A 22,727-nucleotide genomic window follows, 5' to 3' on the forward strand; every position below is an offset into this window, starting at 1 on the left:
CCTCCCAAAAAAGGCCATACTGCTGTTGTATGGTAATTTCAACCACTGACTCTTCACATCTTCATCCTTTGGAAGTGTTAACAAAAAGAATTTGCTTTTGCAGAGCAGAAAACAGCGTCTTCTCGGCATGAATGCATGAACCAGATACAGTGTTTGAGGATCAAAGTAGACGTTGTTTGTGGGCAGCCAATGAAGACCACAGGAAGGCATTATGCAAATTTGTTACATTGTTACGTATGCAAGACAGGAATTACTGACGACTCGTTTCGGCAGTTCAGAATTGATAAATTTTTTTGGGGAGACAATAACTTTATTTATCGTGCACTTTGATCTTTACAACTTTGCAAACCTTTTATATTCACAAACAGCTATATTACACACTGCATGAAAGATAATATCTGAAAAAGCATCATGGGGCACTTTAAAGCCGGCTGCTTAAGCCAGTCGGTCTGTTTGTTCTATCTACATAACCTATTTATTTCCGCTCTGAACCGGCTCGACTCAGTTCAGCGCACCATGGGAATTTTCCTAGCCCTTCTCCTTCCCCAGCACCACCTGCCTAGATCTGCTTGGGGATTCTCCCTACTTTCCTTGTAGCAGCTCGTATCCTATTCACAGTATGTTCGGAAGTAGCCTTCACTCATGCCAGCAGCAGCCGCAGCATAGCAGATCTAGTCCGCCAAGACAAAGCCTATGTACATCCCATTCCTATCAATAAAATGCTGTTTAATTCCATTCCTAGAGTTGGCATGATTGTAATAAGGTTTTTAATAATAAATTAAAATTTTATAAAAATAAAAAAAAGAAAGATATATATATATATATATATATACGTCAGTTCTTTAGCATCCACTTCTAGAAAACACACACTCCCACTTGTGTAATAAACACATGTAATTTCAGTCTGAATTGGTACACACAATCACACTTTGTGATAAGACTTTAGAAGACTAGTCCCATCCGAATAGGGCTTATGAATGACAAATTTTAATCATCTCTGCATATTAAACTGGGATAGAAGAAGGTATTTTAACATCGTAAAAAAAATTCCACACTTCAGCTTTAAGAATCTATGAGAGTGATGGGTAATGAATGATGACGATGGAGGTTTATGGATCTCAGGTGTTGAAGAACACACAATGCAATTAAGAGGAACGTTATTGTGCTGCATAAACATTTTCATACCTGCATCCACAGTCCCTGAATGAGACACACACACAAATGCTGAGACAGAGAAAAAAGTGGATGTACATGAGGATGACTGCTATAGTTGACATCACTATAAGGGATTCCTTGGCTACTAAACTTAAGCTGGCCAGACAAAGAAAGAAAAGGGAAAATGGACTGGGAGAGGAACATAAAGGTCAGACGGAGAGGAAAGAGGAAGGTGAAGTCTATGATGACTGGTCTTGACTTTTAGAGAAGGTGGTAATGATGTTGATGGAACACAGCCAAGACAAAGTCACCATGACGTTCCATTGACTGTTACTCCGTCATTATTTAGTCACTCTCATGTTGCCCCGAACCTGTATGGTCTTCTTTCTGAAACACAAAAGGAGGTATTTTTCAGAACATCCTGGCTGGTCTTTTTCATACAATGATAATGAATGGGGACAAATGCAATTGAGCTCTAAATATGACGACACATCCTCAGGTTTGACTTCAGTAGTTACGTTTATATGCACCCAAATAATCTGATAGTCAGATTGATGGCTCAATCGGACTGAAAAACATTTGTGTAAACACAGCATCAGACTGACTTGATCAGACTGGAATTTCAGTCGAATTGTAAAGGGGTGGTGTAGACCTGTAAGAATCCGGTTAAGAGGAAAAAAATAAGAATATAAGCACGTTTTCTCTGTTGGATTAAAAAATTCCTTGCAAACATAATATGTTTGACATCATACAAACCTGCATATGTTTATTTACATCTCACATCTTACAAACTGGTCAGTGTAGGAGAATATTTACTAAATATTAGGGATGTCCCAAGCCGATCTCAAGGATCAGGATCAGGGCTGATTAGGCATTTTTTTACACTGATCGGTATCGGCTAGCCTAAGCCCGATCCTTTATTTTATATCATCTGTCAAGTTGTTAGTTCTCATGTCTCATCGCAGTCTCAACATATTAGATCCTGAATGTAAATTCAAATTAAGAGCTTTGAAAGAGGGCACACTTTCTTAGTAGATAATGTAAATGTTGGCCTTTTTCTCACACAAAGCTATTGTGTAGGACTTAGGCCCTGTTTACACCTGGTAGTAAGATGTGTTTTGGTTGATCGGATCTTAAGTGGACGACTAAATACAGGTGTAAATGGGGTCTAAAATGTTTTGAGCTTGTCCACTTTCAACCATTTCCAGAGGAAGTCGAAGACTCATTTGACTGGATTGCTTTCATAGTGTAAACGCTCATGTGGTCGAATGTGTTTAAACAGCCACAAAAGACCGTCAGCTCTCCTCCTACTGACCTAACGCACAAACATTAGTGGGAATCATGCTAGCCAGACGAGATTTAAACTGTCGGCTGAAGACCCAAGTTTGGTTTGAAGACGAAAAACATACCAAGCACAATGTTCTCTCATCATTCCTGATTTCTAACACACACTCACAGCGTTCGGCTGTCTTGCATCGTTTCTGCTCTGATAGCTGCAAAACTTTACATGTTTTCCCGTCGTCTCCGGGTGCATACATGTGTAAATTGCATGAACTTATTTTGTCCATTAGATCGAAAGATCTGAAAAAGCCCATACATTTACCCGCCCATAGACCCTTCCCTCGAAGAAATCCGGACAGAAGTGGTTGAAAGTGGACAAAAAAAGACGTGAAAGACCAGATGTAAACGGGTATGTGTCTCCCTAGTCTACTTGTGAACCGGTCGACCAAAGCGCATCTTAATACAAGGTGTAAATAGGGCCTTAGATAGCTTGGAGTATAGTGCTCAAGTTTTAATGACTCTTTTTATGGTGCTTTTTTGTCATATTTGGAGCTCGACAGCCCTAGTCTCCATTCACTTTCACTGAATAGAAAAGTGGCAAAAAGAGAAATTTCATGTATGCCAAACAGTATTGCATGATACCAAGGTCATTGGGTTAATTTCTCAAGGAATACATAAGCTGGTGTACCTTGAATGCGAGACAAGGTGCTTTGGATTAAAGTGTCTGCCAAGTGGATAAAGTTAGTCTGTCAACATCAGGGCGAATAAATTATTAATTTAATCTTTCATTTTTAGTTTTTATTTAATAATATATTCCCTTAATCTACTTTTAAACCCATTATTTTTTAATACACTATCAAGTGGAATAATTTTAACATCCTCAAAGCTGAAACTGCAAGTCTTTGACATACAGCAGGACCAAAGTGTGATTTATAGTGGATTCACTGACCGTATAAACGTTCCCAGCGAATTCTGGCCATGCACCAGTTTCAGTGAGAGCTTGATGTTTTATTAAGAGAAGTCTTCTGGCTTTTCCTATGCATACTGCTAATCAACGACAGAAGACCTCTCTCTTGCACATATGTCCTCTGCTCTCCCCTGTATGAAGCTGCTGAGGTAAGAAGATCGAGTTTTCCACTTAGCGGAGCACAAGGGCTTCGGCTCCCACCCCTTTTCCCACAGTCATCTCAGCGGTGTGTGTGTGTATGTGTGTGTGGACGTACCTCTGCGCACCTTTAAAGATGCAGGAGCCAAAAGCACAATTTATAAACAGGTGTTTTATGTGTGTGTGAAAGCATGCAGCAGCAGTACACATCTACGTTAACAAGTGGTCAGCGCAAGGAAATAATAAATAAATACTAATGTCATTTCCCACCAAATTATTAAATCTGCCTGGTGGGAAACAGCAGGGGACTGCAAGATGAAACGCAAATGGGCTTCGTTATTTCAAACCAGGCCGATTCTGCCTTGATTTTCAGACTCTGGTGTTTCGTTCTTCAGTTGGCTCTTTGTAAGGATGTCATTTATTTCATACTGGGTTCGGATGGAATATACGTTTGCTAGCGGCCATACCCTATTAGCTTAATTTTTCTTGAAATGGTTCTGAAATTGCAGTGGAAATGACAAGTCGTGCGTTCCTTGCTCTTGTATTCATATTGTCGGCGATGTTGGAAAGAAAAAGAAAATATGTGTGTAACTAAAGGGTACTAATAAAGTGAAAATGGTGATTTTGGAACTGCGTTAATGACAGTACTGCGCCGCTCTGATGCCTCGCGCACCTAATTCTTTCACAGGACGCAGCGGTTTGCTCAGCCGCCCTGCTCATTATGAAATACCTCCTGGTGCTTCAAACCAGCTTTACATACGCACACACAGTGTCACTTCTCTGATTCTTTCTGTTTAACACAATACTCTGTTAGAACCTTACAGCGCTGCATTTGCTTTTGTCTGTACGGCCTGAATCAGGTCTTTTTGACAGTGAAAAATGGAAGAGGTTTGTATCTCATTGCCGTTGTCTAGTTAGACTAAATGCAAACTTCCTCTCTTTCTTGTCCTCGGGGTGTCTCGCACAGGAAACATGTTTTAGACTGTGTGTATCGTCTTTCTTTTCCTTTGCTTTCATCAGGTAAGACGCTTCCAGCACGTCTGACGTGAAGCCTGAAGTACTTTACAATAACTAGAGGAGCTCACTTCCTCACTTAAGAATGTTGACAAAGCAACGGGATCTCATGAGAATACGTGTGTATTTTTACGTATAGTTCTACCACACGTTCATTTACTTACGTTTTATACACACTAAAACGTATAATACTGACGTATTGACAGCACTAAAACATAAATTATTTACATATGAACAACTTTATCGGTGTACAAATTTGTATGTATTTCTAATTATGCATATTCAAATCGTTTGTGACTTCTGCTGCAAACTCGTTTCGGAGGATTTCATAATGTTAAACAAGACTAATCTTAAAAACCATAAAATGAATTACATTTCTTTACTCATTTAACCATTTTGTAATATTTAGTTTGTTTACCGTGAGACACAATTTTATTTATATTTTTTGCATTTTTGTCTCATCTTTTTTATAGTTGTAGTTGAAAAAACTGAACAAAAACAAAAAATGGTAACACTTTAGTTTAGGGTCCAATTCTCACCATTAGTTGCTTATTAGCATGCGTATTACTATGATATTGGCTGTTTATCAGTACTTGCAGAATAAGGCATTATTATGTGCTTTATACATGTATGACCATATTCTACATCCCTTAATCTTACCCAAAGATAAACTTAACAACTACTGTACCTTACTAACTATTAATAAGCACTAATTAGGAGTTTGTTGAGGCAAAAGTCGTAGTTAATAGTTAGTTTATAGTTAGAATTGGACCCTAAACTTAAAGGGTAACTCTAGCCAAAATGCAACCTAGGGTCTTTTTGTTAATCTACCCGAGGCAAACTTTCGTTTAAAAGCATAATTAGAGTCGTTTTCAGTCAAATTGCCTTTTGAATGGGAGTGCATGGAGCACGACTATGATAGCATCAAAAATCGCTATTTTTAAAACACAAAGAAGGCTCGACACAACATGAAACTTTGCTTGAAGTATCACCAGGGGCTCTACACATGAACTCGAGCATTGAGAACATTGTTTGTGTACACAGAGTTTACTAAAAAGAAAGATTTTGAACAACTCACTGTAGCTGTGTCCGCCGGCATTTTGACAGTCAAAAATAGTCGATCTCTGAATGCAACGTAACAGGGAGGAGAGTAAAGATGGAAAGCTCCTAAAGCTTAGTTCCATATAAATTCACAGATAATTTGTTGTTTTGTCGTTAGTGAAAATCAATATTGACCTTGTATTTGAAAAAGGATCCTCATATAAGAAACAATGCTAAAATTGTCAGTTCATTATTCGAAGATAGACTATTTTTGACTGTCAAAATGCCGGTGGACACAGCTTCAGTGAGTTGTTCAAAATCTTTCTTTTTAGTAAACTCTGTGTACACAAACAATGTTCTCAATGCTCGAGTTCATGTGTAGAGCCCCTGGTGATACTTTGAGCAAAGTTTCATGTTGTGTCGAGCCTTCTTAGTGTTTTAAAAATAGTGATTTTTGATGCTATCATAGTCGTGCCCCATTCACTCCCATTCAAACGGCAATTTGACAAAGCGAAAGCGAAAATACGGTCAAACTTAAAAGTGGCGTTTCCACTCTAATTATGCTTTTAAACGAAAGTTTGCCTTGGGTAGATTAACAAAAAGCCCCTAGGTTGCATTTTGGCGCGAGTTACCCTTTAAGTATGACCCAAAAATGTGTTTATTTTTGTTAGTAATTCCACTCTCTGTGAGAGTAACATTGTTGACTGGATAACTTGTTTAGTGAATTCACTCCACCAGAATCTCCTTTAAATTTTCAATGCTATAAACAATCTTTTGCCTCTCAAACTCAAATGAAATTCAATGATTCTTTTCTCTTCACAAACAATCATCCTAACAGCCAATGAACACTCGACCAAACGTAACCGGCATGTGTTGTATATAGGTGATGTTCGAGATCAAGCTCTGGTTGCCCAGATCGCTGTGCTGCCCAGCTAACAACATGTGCTAAAAAACGTTGTGCTAATAATGCTCATATTAAGTTTTTCATTATTTCGGAATATTTTCTAAACATTTCAAACTTCAATGAACGATGTATAAATACAGTTTTTGTGCTATCGTTCTGAGAACATTATAAAAGATAACTTACTGGAAGTTACTGGAAGAACGTTTGTTCATAATTTTGAGAGAACCTTTCCAGAATGTTCCCTGTTAGCCTGGTATACATCAGAGCATCTTCACGATGAGTACTTGATGAGAACATGATGAGAATGTTATCAGAACGGTTTAGTCTCAAGAAGTTACTAAAGAACAACGTTAACAAGCCTTTCATTCACAGATATTCAGCTGTCCAATGAAACATCGTACTGTACATCGATGGCAGGTGCAGATGTGTGGAGCATTGAACATGTTCTCGCCATTTCTGCCACAATGACTTCCACTATTGCAATGTTCTCACATCCCTCTATATTTAGGGCAGACTGATCGTTTTGGACAACATCTCAAAATGAGTCATTGCAAAATGAGTCTTTATTATTTTTTTACGTCTTTATTTTTTGTTCCCCCCACCCCCTGTCCTCATTATTTCTGCAGACTTTGCACTATCAAAGCAGAACAAAAGAATGTATGCTTCAGTAATCACTTGTCACCCTTTCATTTCCTATCATTCCATGTCAAGAGTGAGATTTTGAACAAATAAAGAAGTTGGTTTAATCTTCGGGGACCAAGAGAAAACTTTTATTATAGATATGAGCGTAAAGATTTCCTTTCGTTGTTCATTCTTCCCAACATTAAAGCAGACAGACATTATAATCCAATTAACCGAAAGGATGGAAAGAAAAAGGCAACATTAGATTCATTAAAGAAAAGAAAATCAACTGTTCCTAACTGATGGCACGCTTGCAATTTGACAGATCCAACACGAAACTTGCATTTGCCGTAAATAATTTGGAAGCTTTTTGATAAGTGACATTGACAAGGAGATTATTGGTTCAAATGAGAACAGTTTCTGCTCATGTTCATGATGCTGGCGCAAAGTTGATGAGGAGGCTCTCTTATTTTCATACTCTCTTGAGAATTGAAAGATTGTTTTTTCAGCCAACAATAAAGATCATCAAATGAGAAGATAAAGTAATTACTGCTGTTTTAATACTCCTTTAAATTAAACGGCGTTTTCATAACACACTGCCTCAAAGGAGATATTATTTTATAGGCACCGAAGGAAAGGGAAATTAAACGATTCATAATTAGAGTCAAGATGTTTGTTTTGCGTGAACAAAACATTGCCATTATTATTTGCTTGATATTTATTCAGTTGGCTGCAAAGACATGCTTTAATCTTTTTGAACCTTGCAATCGACGTTGAACGTGAAGGCAGGCAAGTACTGACCTTGGTAACGTGACTTTGTACATTTGTCTTTGCAGTGTGCCGACATCTTTTATGACGACGCGCTTACGTTAGTATGGGAGCGATTGAATCAAGCCTATTATGTGAAGTGTAGACCGCTCAAGGTCTGTTTAAGCTCTCCAAATCACTCTCATTCTCTGCAGCATTAGTGCCATTATTTATAATACTCTTAAACAACTTTAGCCATTGGTGATTTTTTTTCCCGTAGTGGCCGTAATTTGATTATTTTAATGATCTCATTCCACACTGGGGACTCTTGGTGCCCCGAGGGAAAGACACGCTCCAATGAGTCGCTCAAATGTTTTATCAGGCCAAAGATAGTCGTGTGCTAGATGGTGATGAGTGGCTTTCTGTGGACGTTGGCTTATTGTACCCCTTCCCAAAGTGTCTTATAATAACACATTTAAGTTAATTTAATATATTGGCATGAAAACACTTTGTCATCTTGCATTATGGTGTCTTATAAGTCAAGTGCAGAAAGGATGATAACTTCTGATGTTGTATGAATTCATATTTCTCGTGATCTTAGAAAGACTTAGCATAAAATTAGCTTTGTAGACAAACTAGATAAATTATGCCTCCTAAAATTTACATTTTAATGGGTGAAATTGAGCAGATATTGATGGAAAATCAATCCAACACAAGTTTCTAACTTGACAGTGTTATTCTATTCAGTGCTGGGTAGTAAATAATTACATGTAATCTGGATTATACGTACGTAATCAAATTCCAAAAATTAAGTACTTGTAATTAGATTATATTACATCTTAAAAAACTAAGACTACAGTTCATTTTTTCTTTTTTGATTAACATGATTGAATGTTATCTCACAATGACAGTAAATTATTCATAATTCATTGATTCTGCCTATACTTCTTTTTTATCTTTTACATTTTCCTTTCTATAAAAGCCTACTGCTTATATATGTTCAGAAGGTCTTCCAGGCTTGTGGAATCGCTCACACAGAACAGCCACTGAAAACTGAGACCCACAGATTTACACACATCATTTCACTTTTAACAAGTGTTTTCTCAACATTGCAACACTGCATATCTAATGAGCTCCTGACAAACACATTAATTATTATTTGATTTATCACTCTCTCACGTCTTTTAACCGTCTTTGGAAGGCTTTTGTCTTTCAAACATTTATGTACAAATTCATGCCATGTCACATTTACATGCAATGCAGGGATTCCCCAACTTTTTCGTCAGCTGAACCTCTTTGATGTAATATATTTACTAGAATTTATTTTAATTACTAATTCAAAATATTAATAAATAAAGTAGGCTCTCCATGATACTAAAATAATACTGATATGAACCCTTTGAACACTGTTAACAAGCATCCTGCACCTTCCATTTGTGTTATTTCATAGTTATGGTAAGATCTTCAAATTGGAAAATATTCATACAATGAGCAGATGTGTCACAACTCAATAGTAGTGTAATTTGGGTTTGGATAATTATTAGACGATGTGAACACGAAGTTACAATACTGTCTATGTTAGTTTGATCACCTCAAATTGTAATAATACATTTTTACATTTTTAATACATTATTAAATAAGAGTTGAATTTAAACTTTAAAATTTAAATTAGGAATGCATGAATAAAGTCCAGGAGGAAATTACCTTATGTGGTTGGTCTGTGTTCCTCAGAGAGAGGTTCATGAGGATGTGAGAAGATGAATTTGTTCCAGATAACTAACATGCGTAAATTTTGCTTTACTTGAAAGTGTGCGATGACTAGTGCAAGTTACTAGTTCTTTGTTCGACCTGTGCGGTAAGAGGTACAGAATCAAAATTGTCTGCTGTTTTGCTAACTTGGCCAATGAATTAGACCATATCTTTTCAACCACACAACCTTCTTCAAAAAGAAATATGAACAAACACAAACATTAGAGCTGCATTAAACTTTACGGTAACACTTACTGTAGTTTGATGGTCTCCTTTAGACATTCTGTTGACTATAAGTAACGCTGCGCCTTCATGTTACTGTAACTAACTCTCATTAGATTATTAGTAGACTGTCCGCTTAATATCTTATTACTTTTTTTGTGAAGCTTCCAAAAAGACATTCTACTGACTATAAGTAACTTTGCACATGAATGTCAACTTATTCTAACCCTAACCCTACCAGTCTACTAATACTCAATTAAGGCCCTGTTTACACCTGGTATTAAGATGCGTTTTGACCGATCAGATCATACGGAGAGCTTCAGCTTTCGTTTCTTCTCTGACAGCTGCAAGACCAGCCGAATGCTGTGAGTGTGTTGGAAATCAGGAATGGTGAGAACATTATGCTTGGTACATTTTTGGTCTTCAAACCAAACTTGGGTCTTCAGCTGACAAAGTTGAAATCCCGTCTGGCTAGAGCGCTTCCCATAATGTTTAAGCATTAGGTCAGTAGGAGGAGAGCTGACGGTCTTTTGTAGCTGTTTGAACTCATTCGACCACATGAGCGTTTACACTACGAAAGCAATCCGGTCTAATGCGTTTTCAACTATCTCTGGAAATGGTTGAAAGTGGACTAGCTCAAAAATGTTTTAGACCCCGTTTACACCTGTATTTAGCGCCGTCCACTTAATACGTGACCAAAACGCATCTTAATACCAGGTGTAAACAGGGCCTATTACTCTAATGAGAGTTAGTTGACATGTAGGTGCAACATTACATATAGTCAACAGAATGTCTAAACTAGACCATTAAAATAAAGTAATTGTCATGACAATCAGCTTGTGCTGCATTGTTTCCTGCAATTGCAATGAATTAGAAATGTATATTATGCTTCTGTGACCCAATTAAACGTGTGTAAACATTGTTTTATAGTATATGCATGTTCTGTGCCACCTTTGCACAGCTTTAGAAAGAAAGATGCGGTTCTCATATGCGGCTGCAACGCTAGTTAATGTGTCCAAAGCAGCAGCGGGAAGCAGTTCTTTGAAACGCAACATCCAGCCCGAGGCTTTCCACACTCAACACAGCACCAATGTTTCCTTTCATCCTCACGTCCTCACTTAACACATTCACCCCAGTATCTCAGCTCACCTGATGACTCATTGGTTTCAGAGCCATCGGGCCTTAAGTCATTTATGAAAACAACATCTTCTGTATTTATGGTTGCAAAGGTCTCGTACAGCACTCCAAAATCATCACAAAATCACTTTCAGGCACCGTATCCCTTCTGAGATGGTGACAGCGCAAGTCGATAAACAAACATTTTCCCCTCCAGACCTTTACCTTCATAATCTCATCCATTTACAATGTAATTTACCTCTGAATCTAGTCGGTGAAACAGTAATTGTTTTGTATTGGATTTTAATGAGTGCGAGGTGAACCCAGGCACCTCTGTACGCTGTAACCGTCTCTTATGACAGACGACTAAAAGAGAGAGTTATCAGTGCGCATTTCCATTTCATCGCCGATTCAAAGAGCACTATAAAGGGCACGAGCCGTGGCTGACGATACCAGAGTTCATGTCACTGTGTTATTAACTAGTTATCAAAGGCTTTTGCCTCACCTTTCCCGTGGATCAATGATGGTGCAATTAAAAGGTACTTTCCATGAAGCGATCTTAATTATAAGTGCTGTAGCTGAAGTCATAAACTCGCTCTTTGTAACTTTCCCTCCTGTTCTCCTGTCACTCCAGGGTGAGCTCTCCTCCTTAAATTATTCATGAGTAGTAGCATGTTAGGATTATCCTCGTTAAAAAGTAATGGGTACCGTGATAATAAAAGGTTGTCTTGTATTGTTTTACTAAGTGTCTCTCACCAGCGGAGGTAGTTGCTCGCCTGCGGCTCTTATGAAAGGGATTTTGACTCTTGGCGGGGAAAGAAAGGAAAACCAAAAGAGCGCAGTGAAAACCCAAAACGTGCATCCCAACAGATGCAGAGGCACACAGCTGTTGAAACAGAGAGGCTAAAAGCTGTCTTGAGCCGTTTGCCTCTTTTCCTCTTTGAACTGAGAGATGATCTGAGGGGCTTATGGAAAGGCCTGAGAAAATGATGGAAGCGCAGAACGTCCTTGCTTTCATTATGAAGCGATTTGGGTGCCGATCGCATGTGAAGTTGACAGGTTTGCTCTGTCTAGCACTGAAAGACCTGTCTTTTAGTGTACCGAGTTACTGTGGTCAACAACAGGAACTTTGAAAGAAAAAACATGTTACCAAAAGGAATTGATGGTGCAAAATGTATTTTTTTATTCCTGTCCATGGCACAGGCTTCCCAACTTCCTTTAATTCAATTTTTGTTTCTATAAGTTCCATATATCACCTTTAGTTGTCACTTTACCGTATGTTTATTTAACTCAACTTTCCACTGTAAAATATAATGAAGGCAAAAAGCTAATGAGATGCATGTAATTCCAAGCTTCAGAGATTGAAATAGCCTGAAAATCATGCGTTTGAAATTTTCATACATAGACTACTGTTATGTGTGCGTTTTCTTGTTTTCTGTGTGCCTTTGTTCCCTATCTTCTCACTTTTCATTTGTTGTCATGGGCTGTGTCCGAAATCGCCCCTTATACCCTTAAATAGGGCACTATTTGAGGGAACAGCCATGTGTAGTGGTGTCCGAAACCATATTGGACGTTATCAAGTGCACTCATTCAATCCCATAATGCACTGCAGTAACGAGTTTACAACTGATATACACTCGATTAAAGCCACTTGAAGGCAAGCCTGCAACCTTAGCTGAAAAAAGCGTTAACGCCTGCTAATGCTGCGGTACGCAGGGAAGGAGACTTTTTTAATGGATGTCAATGGAGGAGAGGCTTCACTACTCTGAATAAACCGCTTTAGTGAGGAAATAGCTTATCATTTAATAAATCGACAGCTCATTGACTAATCTTCAACATTTTGAAGACTTAAAGTCCCCCTGCAGTCAATCATTTTATCCCTTAAAACTCATCTTTGATCACCAAAATGACATTGAAAAAAATCTTAATACCTTAAAATAGTTTGAATGTAACTCTACACCCTTGCCTCATTTAGTATAGGTGGTTCTATGAATATGCAAATTAGCTCAGAGATCCCCTCATTGATGATCACAGGTTGACCAGATTGGTTACAAGGTAGTTTGTGACGTCAGAAACACCAGCGATTTCAAACTGCGTTTTTGAGACTGTCTTTGGTTCACTGCAGTTTTAAAGAGAAAATACTCAACAATGGTGTTGACTGATGAATTTGTACATGGTTTGTCTTAAAGCATATTAAAAACACCACATAGACATCTAAACAACATTAAAAGCTTGATTTTCACCACAGGGGGACTTTAAACATTCATTTGGATTCATTTTTAGAGTTTACACACACACACACACACACAAAAAGCTGTTTTATAAGAGAAGTCATAGACAATCGCATTCATTTCTATGGTATCCGCAAACAGCGATTGACTGTCGCACAACTCCGGACGAACGGACCCTCAAATCTTCTAATAATCAGACCATCTCTGCACTCTAGAAGCTCTATTCTCTAGAAGCAGAAATTATGTTATTTCTATCCCATCAAACAAACAAATCTTCACAAATGTATCATTCCAATTCCTTAACATTTTCCAAATGTGCCATGACTCATCTGTAATCGCTCTGTCTATTTTGAACGTGTGAACACTTAATTTGACTCATCGGATACTTTGCACATGTACATAGGCAATGAATCTAGAGATGCTTGAGTTACAAAATGCATAAACAGCATTGCTAAAAAGTTTTTTGGATGAAACTGAATCACACCTGAGGTGCTGAAAAACATGATTCAGTTTTCTTGTGGACACTTCACGTGTTTAAATGTCAGCGAGAGCCTCCGAGGCTGTTTGCGCGTAGTCGTTTTTGGCAGAACGCGGGATATTTTTAGGAGATTGAAGGTGCTCCCAAATGTCCCCCCTAACGAGTATTCAACACCTCACACACTAATTAAGTATTAATTACTCCCAGATGGTACACTTAACCCCCGCTCTATTTCTGCTTCTCTGCGGATGACTAGGGAATACTGTGACGTAGGGGAATTTTATCGTAATGCTAACCTCTTGCTGTGAAGGGATAACTATAGCAATCAAAAATAGATCGCTCTATTATCTCGCCTGATTAAATCCTGTGGCTGATTGCAAGTCTCTCCATTGTTGTGATATTATACACATTCTAGTTTATATCAATTTGATTGTATGTGGGCATGATAATAATTTACTGATAATATTATAGCAGTAATATTACTATGATATTATTACTATCCTAATTTGAACTGATTTCATATTCTTATTGCCATTATCATTTTATGAACCTGAAAATTGCATTATAATAAATTATTTTACCAGTAGTTTGATTCTTAAAGTTCACAATAAATAAATGAATAAATAAAATGGACATCTTGCTGTCTTGTCCATTACAGCCTAAATTACAGATGAATGAATGTAATTTAGAAAACAATTCAGTACAATTCGACATGGAATATAAAAAGTCTGGCTTGAAGCATTTCTATCCATCCATCCATCCATCCATCCATCCATGCATACATACATACATACATACATACGTACGTATGTCCGTCTCTCTTTCTGTCTCTCTCTCTCTCTCTCTCTCTCTCTCTCTCTCTCTCTCTCTCTCTCATATATCACACACGCACATAAAGACTGTAGGATGAGATGTGCAATAAAGTTAGAGTTAAGTTCTACTCTAGGAATTAAGTATGAACAATAATTGTATTGATGCTTGCTTTAGCTACTTGTTCGTCATACCCTCAGAACGGACTAAAACAACTAAATTTAAAACCTGCGAAGCATAAATAATGACAGATAATCATCCTTAATGTCTGAACATCATGCTTGTTCTTTGTGTCTGATCAATGCTTTGGCTGGAAATAGATTCATCAAAACCCTCTCTTAATTAAGACCTTACAAGCGATGCTAGTTCTTACTCACTGGCTCTTACTGTTTGTGCTTATTCAAATTTGTAATTAAAATTATATAGTGAGGCTAATTGGCAGGGGATGAATTTATAGATAGTGTGCACATTTAAAGCGCTGATGTACACTCTTTTCAGAGTTGTCTGTTTAGCTGCTCTCGTTCTTGAAGCTCTGATAGAAGACAAGGCCACATGGAGAATAGTATTGGAATAAAGGTTTAAGGTCAGTGAAGTTGCATTCATATTCCTGGATTCATAAAGCTCCATGAATACAACTTCTCACTAGGAAATGAAACTGGACATTATAAAAAATAATGAATTTATTCATTATCAGCTGTGAATAGAGTCTCCCAGGTGCTTGTCTGTTTGTGTCATGCATGCATGGAGTTGTTGCTTATATACAGCTTTTCAAATCAATCACTTGACAGTTTGGATGCAATCTTGGAAAGTAACTGCCTATATAGGCTGTAGACCACATTCCCTGTCCACAAACCCACACATGCAGGCAAACACCAACATATATACATGCACTGCAAACTCCCATGCTTCAGACCTGTCAACAGGGAGGTGAAAACTGTTAGACAAGGTCCAATACAAGAAACAACAGGTTTAGACTGAGAAAGAGCAAGGGGGGTTGGAAAGATCCCATAGCACAGACAGGCTGGACACACAGTAATTGCCTTTGAGTGTCAGTAATGGTGTGGATCAGGTATACTGGCTCAGATTGCAGTGCAGAGAAAATGGCTGGTAAAAATCATATATATGATAGATAGAAGAGGAAAAGAAAGACTAAAATTGTAAACACAAATAGTTATTAGAATTTTTGTTGTTCACTTTTAGGTGCACCAAGCATAACGCCTTCAAAGCTTTAAGACATGAAAGTAAGTAACAAACTTTTACATTTCATGGGTTTTTTTAATTAGTCATTAATTATTATTTTAATTTTGATATACATAAAAAAATACATTAAGCTTTAAAGCCTGATTTAATTTTAAAACGTGTGCCTTTTGTCATTATTAATTCAGTACATCAGAGAAAGATGAATGAAATGATGCATGGCAAATTTGAACTCTGAGCACCACAACTCAATGTGTTAGAACATGTGGACTAAACGCTAGGCTATGAACTCTCTCAGTGAGGATGATCTTCATCATCATCACCACCACTGTTATCACCAACATCATTACTTTGTCACCATTATGATCACCATCACTATAATCACCATAATGAACATAAAAACACTGCCATCATCACATTTATCATGTGTATAATTGTCATTGTCATCATAATATTCACTTTTATTACCATCAAAATCACCACCTGTTTATCATCATCATCATATGATCACCGTCATTCTCACCACTATCATAAAAGCAGTGGGCTTTGCCACTTTGACCATCATCATCACCACCATCATAATCATCATCATCACTTTATATCAACAGCATAATCACCACCACCACTGTTATCATCATATCATCATCAACCGAGAAATCAGAACTGCTGCACATCCAAATTTGAACTCAGATCATCGACGAGCATCACGACTCAAGCATGTGGATTAACAACAAGGCATATTTTCCTGTAACTCTGATTTGAAAAGTGAGCTTTTCATTTATTTTTTCCCCACTAACACACTGAAAAACACTGAACTCTGTAGTACCAACGAAGGCTTTCACTCAGTGAAGTGTGGTGATATTTCTTCTTCTCCTTGGTTTTCTCCCCCTCCCCCCCTCTCCCTCTTCTCACTGCACGAGGAATGAACTCTCTCAGTGAGGAAAAGCAGCAGGTTAAGCTGCAGGCTTGCCTTGAGAAAACTGAAAGTATCCTCTCTTTGATGTGAGATTCCCATCCAGTTTATCTCTTTCTCTCTTTTTCCCCTGGCTTTTTTTTTTCTTTTTTTTTTTCTGTGATTTAATGTAATGTTATTATTTGCTCACTGAGATTCCTGCTCCAAGATGATTGACGAATATTGTAACACATTTTATAGATAGACAGACAGACAATACTTCTGATGCCACAAAACGGGATGAAGTTTTATATGAGATGCCTAAAATTGGCTGCTGGAATATTGGCCTCCATTGTTCCAGTGCTGTCTGCTGTCTGTGGCTGTCCACCACTTTCACAGACTGAAGGCAGCAAACTGTCCCCGAGAATGAGAAATGTGTCAGTGAGTTTTCGCTGTCTGGTTTTTCAAGGCTTCAGATGATGGGAAATGGATGGGGCTTTTGAAAAGCAGCTTAAAAGTGTTTTGTGTCTGGATGAGCACTAGATAATTATACCATCTCTGTTTTATTAAATATCTGGTGTTGTTTAATATGGACAGCTCCGTACGTGTTGTGTATAATGTATAATACAGCATTGTATTGGATAATGTACTATAGCAGTAGCTGTAGCGACTGATGTGGTAATGTGGGTTTCAGTGGTGTGGAACAGCCTTGGGCCAGCTGTAGTAGGATAGTCCATTCCTACCTTATGGTCAATGAGATCTAGGCTGTATTTGTGGATCTAGATGGAATTTTTCTCAGCTCTTCTCTTCAAAGAGCAGTAAAGCTAATTTATAGTGTGTGTAGTGGTGTAAATTAAAGGAGTGGTTGATTATGAATGCACTTTTTTAACTTTAGTTAGTGTGTAATGTTGCTGTTTGAGCATAAACAACATCTGCATAGTTACGGCGCTCAAAGTTCAAAGCAAAGGGAGATATTTGCTTTTAAAGAAATTGCTTTTTAAGGACTACAACAAACGGCTGGAAGGGACTACACAACATTCCTTCCCGGTGTGTGACATCACAAACCCTAAAATTTACATTTACATAGATTATCATGACAGAATATGCTAATGACTAGAAGATAACTACACATACGCTACATAAATCAACTAACCATTCAGAAATGTCCTGTTGCATTCTACATGTTGTCACTTCTTCTTGAGCCTCTCCTTCATTGTCTGACTCCGGTTTGAACATAAAAGGCTAAAAGTTTTTGAAATTTTCAGTGCATGTCTGTGTGAGGTAAAAGGACACAAGCTGTTGAAGCTCCGCCCTCTGTGCCGGGAGCAGCAGCTCATTTGCATTTAAAGGAACAGACACAAAAACAGTGCGTTTTTGCTCACCCTCAAAAAGACAATTGACAATTTTAACATGCTATATAAAAATATCTGTGGGGTATTTTGAACTAAAACTTCACATACACACTCTCGAGACATCAAATACTTATTTTACATCTTGTGAAAAGGGCATTATACCACCCCTTTAAAGTGTAGACAGTTCATGATAACATAACTTGGAGTGTTATTATTTTCATCATTGCTGTCACCACTTCTCTCATCTTTTTCACTACAATCACGATTACTACTGTTATCACCCTCAACACATTCATTATCACTGACACTGTTATCACTATCATAATGGTTATCACAAACATCATCACATAATCATCAACATAGAATCATCATCATCACCGCTGTTATCACATCAATATCACTGTTATCATCACCATGGTTATCATATCAATCAATACCACTGTTATCACAAACATGATCACATTCTCATCAATACAGAATCATCATCATCACCATTGTTGTCATATCAACATCAGTGTTATCATCATCACTGTTATTGTATCAATCAATACCACTTTTATATTTACATCATCACAGTCATCATCACTGATGATCACAGACAGACAGCATCACTGTAGTTATGGCATCATAATCAATACCACTGTCATCACAAGCGTCACCTTGTCACCATCATGCTGTTCATCATGTCTTCGATAGCAGTTATCACCATCATCATCACTTTTATTACCATCATATTCACCACCACCGTTATCACCATAATCACTGCCATGTTCAACACTATCATGAAAATCCCTGCTTTGACCAGCTTCATCTTCATCATCACCACCATCACTACTGTAATCACCATCATCACCACTTTAAATCCCCACAACTGTTATCAACAGTGTTATTTTCATCACCACCATTGCTATCATAATCATCATCACTGTTATGCATTAACTATCATAATCATAATCATCACCACTATCACCATCATAATCACCACGACCGATATAACCATCATCACCAGCTTCATTTTTACCATCACCATCTTCATCATGACACACAGTGCAAAAATCACAATTCGTGTAGAAACTTATGAAAAAGGATGGTTCAAATAGCAGAAAGACAGAAAACATTTGTCCCAGCAGGCGAAGACAATGCAGTGGCAGAAGAAGGCATCTTGGCCTCAGTATGAGTGCGCTGCCGTTCTCTCCACTCTCATTTGGATAAACATCTCCGCAGGGTAGAGGACAGCATCCCCATCCCTCACGCTCCTCCTGCCGCAATCAGGTTACATGAGTATCAAACCCCCCTCAGCTCACAGCCATGTTAATGTAATTCCTTCCACCAATCCTCTCCACGGACAGCTCTGTGTGTTTATCCGTGTGTTTATATGTGTGAGTGATGGGGTGGGGGCAAGACTGTGTGTTTGGTTTTAAGTAATGTGACTTGTGCTATCAGACCCTGCTCTCTCTCTCTTTCTCTCTTTCATATAATTAAATTATGAACCCGGGGGTCTCACCAATTCCCATGACTCCAGTGACTGGAGCCCATGGGACACTGTCACAGAAAAGTGTATATGTGGAGGGGGGGGGGGGCATAAATTTTCGCTCACTTGCCGCCGTGCTGGGCTGTCACCTCAGATCACTCACTGGCATCTCCCGTGAGTCCATGTGCAACCAGCAACCCGACAACAAGCGCAAAATGTGCAGCTCAAGAGGTAAAGCTTGCTGAAACAGAAACAAGGCTGAAGACATTCTGCTGGAGAAGATGAGGGAAATCGGGTAAAAGAGGTGAAACATGGGCTCTGGAAATTGTTCTTTCTTGACATCAGGAATTAAGGGATGGGATACGGATTCAAATCTATAGAATTTAACTTTTTATTTTTACAGCCTGATCCTGGAAAACCTCCATGGACAACATCCATGGACTAACATGTTTGGCCCATGTCAATCAAAAAAACTATTACATTTTGAGGCTTCCAGTTAGGACCTAATATTATAGGAAAACATGCTGAAGTTCCACAAAGAACATTGTATAGTTATTTAGAAAACCATCTAAATACTGGTACTTTAAACAACCCAGAAAGCAATATGCTGATCTAAAGAACGTATAATGCAAGACCAAGAACTTTTTAAACTCCACAAAACCATACAACGAACTCATATATATATATATAAATATATATATATAATTTATTTATTTATTTATTTATTTTTGCAGAATCTGGGAATGATGTTCCTGTAGCTCAAACTGTGAGTAGCGCAATGGCAAGTCTTGGGTTTAATTCCCAGGAAATTAATGAACTGTTACAATGTATAATTTGAATGCAACAAAAATCACTTTGGATAATGATGTACACAAGGGGATTTTCGTGGCGATGCCATAGAAGAACCATTTTTGGTTTCACAAAGAAAGAACCTTTCAGTGAGCCGTGTGTGTGTGTGTGAGAAGAACCTTTTAATAATCTAAAAATATTTTTTTCACTATAAAGAACCTTTTATGGAAAGGTTCTAAGGATGTTAAAAGTTCTACATGGAAGATACTGTTATGATTTATAGTTGGGTCTGTTTTGAGTATGTGGGTCACATGACTTCAAGTTTTCTGTGATCATTAAGGGTACTTTTACTAAAAAAAAAATCACATATGGACGACAACGTTTTCAAAATGATCTCCGTTCACACAATCCGCGAAAACGATTAAAAATGCTGTATTATTCCTGCCAGGCCAGTAGTTGGCGATGTCACTTGGTAAAGAAACGCAATTGAACACATAATACGCATGACATAACTATTTTTACAAATGTGAGTTTTTGTAGTTTACACGGAGGCAATGACGGTATCGTTTTCAGAAACTGCACTTTGAAACGTTTTCAAATGTTTGCATTTTCAGGCCCCCAAAACACTGTTGTCGTGTAAACGGCCAAAGCGCATACACATTTTTCAGTTTTTACTTGAAAACAGTGTTGTGTAAACATCAGTCAGGCTTGACTAAAACCAACACAGCTGCCCATAGTAAAGTGCATTCTGACTTTGTGGGAAATTAGGTAACACTTTAGTTTAATAGTCCACTTTAGACATTCTAATGACTATAAGTAAATTTGCAACTACATGTCAACTAACTCTCATTAGAGTATTAGTTAACTCTCTGCTTAATATCTGCTAACTCTTTATTTTGATGCTCCCCAACAGACTTTGCAAGTGCATGTCATCTTATTACCCTAACCCTACTAGTCTACTAATACTCTAATGAGAGTATCGACGTCTAGTTGCAAATTAAAGAGCATTAGCTGACATGTAGTTGTTACTTCTAGTTAGTAGAATGTCTAAAGTGGATTTTAGTGTAACCAGTAGGTGTGTTCGATTAGGGCTGGAGCTAAACTCTGCAGGACAGTAAACCTCAAGCTAGAGTTACTTACCCCTAAGGCTGAAGATGAGCCAGTGTAAAAATACAAGGAATTTAGGTTCCTAATTTTTAGGACACTTTGGGATACGTCACACTTGCAACATATTTTACATAGGAGATGATAAGCAGAATGGAGCATGGATGGATAAGACCAGATCATATAAAAAGTGACATGAAATAATTTTTGCAAATCATTTTCACCCATACCTATTTAAGAGTTAAACACACCTCTTTTAGCATTTGATCATCTAGAAAGACGGGAAAAAAATCCTATTACTTTTTCATGGATCGAGTTCAAAGAATACAGACAACATCATATAACTAGAATGCATGATGTAAGATGCCATAATTAATACACGTCAAAGATACATGCATATTTTAAACCTTAAAGCCGGCATCAGCATAATACCCTGCATGACAAATGAGCACATGCAACATAATGAAGCAACATTTAAGACCATAGCGGTCCATATCATTAAGACCCAACAGCTTCTCCAGCAGGTGAAAAGAAAGTATAATTGTGTTCATACAAACTAGACATGAGCAGGAGAACAAAAGTATGGAAAAAAAAAGTAGTGCACTGTGTAATTTCTCCTGACATTGTTCCCTCACAAACATGAATAAGGCAATTGAACTCAAACCTCTAATCTCATACATATTGAGTAACAAGAGCGCAGATGCATGTAATTGATGCAGCGATTACGGTAGTTCAGCTGCCCTCGCCTGCACCGCTGAAGCAGAACCGACAGTAGGCTGGGGGAGAGGCTCTGGACGCTTACTCATAAACGCACGTCTTTCTGTGATGGCATGGTAAAGGACAAGTTACAGTGAAACTCAAGTATATGTGCCTCTGTGTTAAATCAATAAAACATGTACGTCTTCCCCTCAAGCTCTACAAAATAACTCCTGGAAAGGATGAACGTTTTACGGTTTCCATTTCCTTCAGTCATGTGGTGCCAGAACCCAGAGCTTTTTTACGAGAAAAATACCAGTGGGTGACTTATTTTCAAGCAAGCCGTGTGCTGTGAAGAGCAGAAGAATAATGGAGCCCATTGAGTTTGAGTTTGGAGGAAGGTGATGTGACTGATGATTTTGTGCAGAACATTCCGACGCCAAGTCAATATCCCGCTCCTGTTTCCGAGCCTTGGAGTAGTTACCTCTGGGTTTCCACGGCAACTAAGCGCAAAGGACAGGGAGATGAGATGGACGTTAGTGAGTCGGTCCCTCAGGACAAAAGGTTCACATAAGAAATGTCTTCATTCCACCCTGACTGCTTTCCATTCAGTCAGTCAAGGAATGGAGAGAGCTGAACAGAGTGTACAGAGTGTAATTTCGCCAAATGTAGATCGCTTTCTTGGTCGTCTAACAGAGGTTAAAGTTAGCACTGCGCTTTGAAGTCGAATCAAGTCACTAATGATAAAAGGC

General features: G+C 38.1%; 1 long non-coding RNA gene across 2 annotated transcripts in view; it reads right to left on the reverse strand.

Moving 5' to 3' along the window:
• Positions 1-854: 854 nt before the first annotated feature.
• The window catches only part of LOC311095537, a 45,887-nt gene continuing 24,014 nt past the window's right edge, over positions 855-22,727 (reverse strand). For both annotated transcript variants that reach the window (XR_014608854.1, XR_014608855.1), the window contains exon 3: positions 855-1,542. This is a non-coding gene — a long non-coding RNA (uncharacterized lncRNA). The remainder of the gene's footprint in view (positions 1,543-22,727) is intronic.

Source organism: Abramis brama, assembly GCF_963993115.1.
Source record: "Abramis brama genome assembly, chromosome: 13".
NCBI classification, from domain to species: domain Eukaryota; kingdom Metazoa; phylum Chordata; class Actinopteri; order Cypriniformes; family Leuciscidae; genus Abramis; species Abramis brama.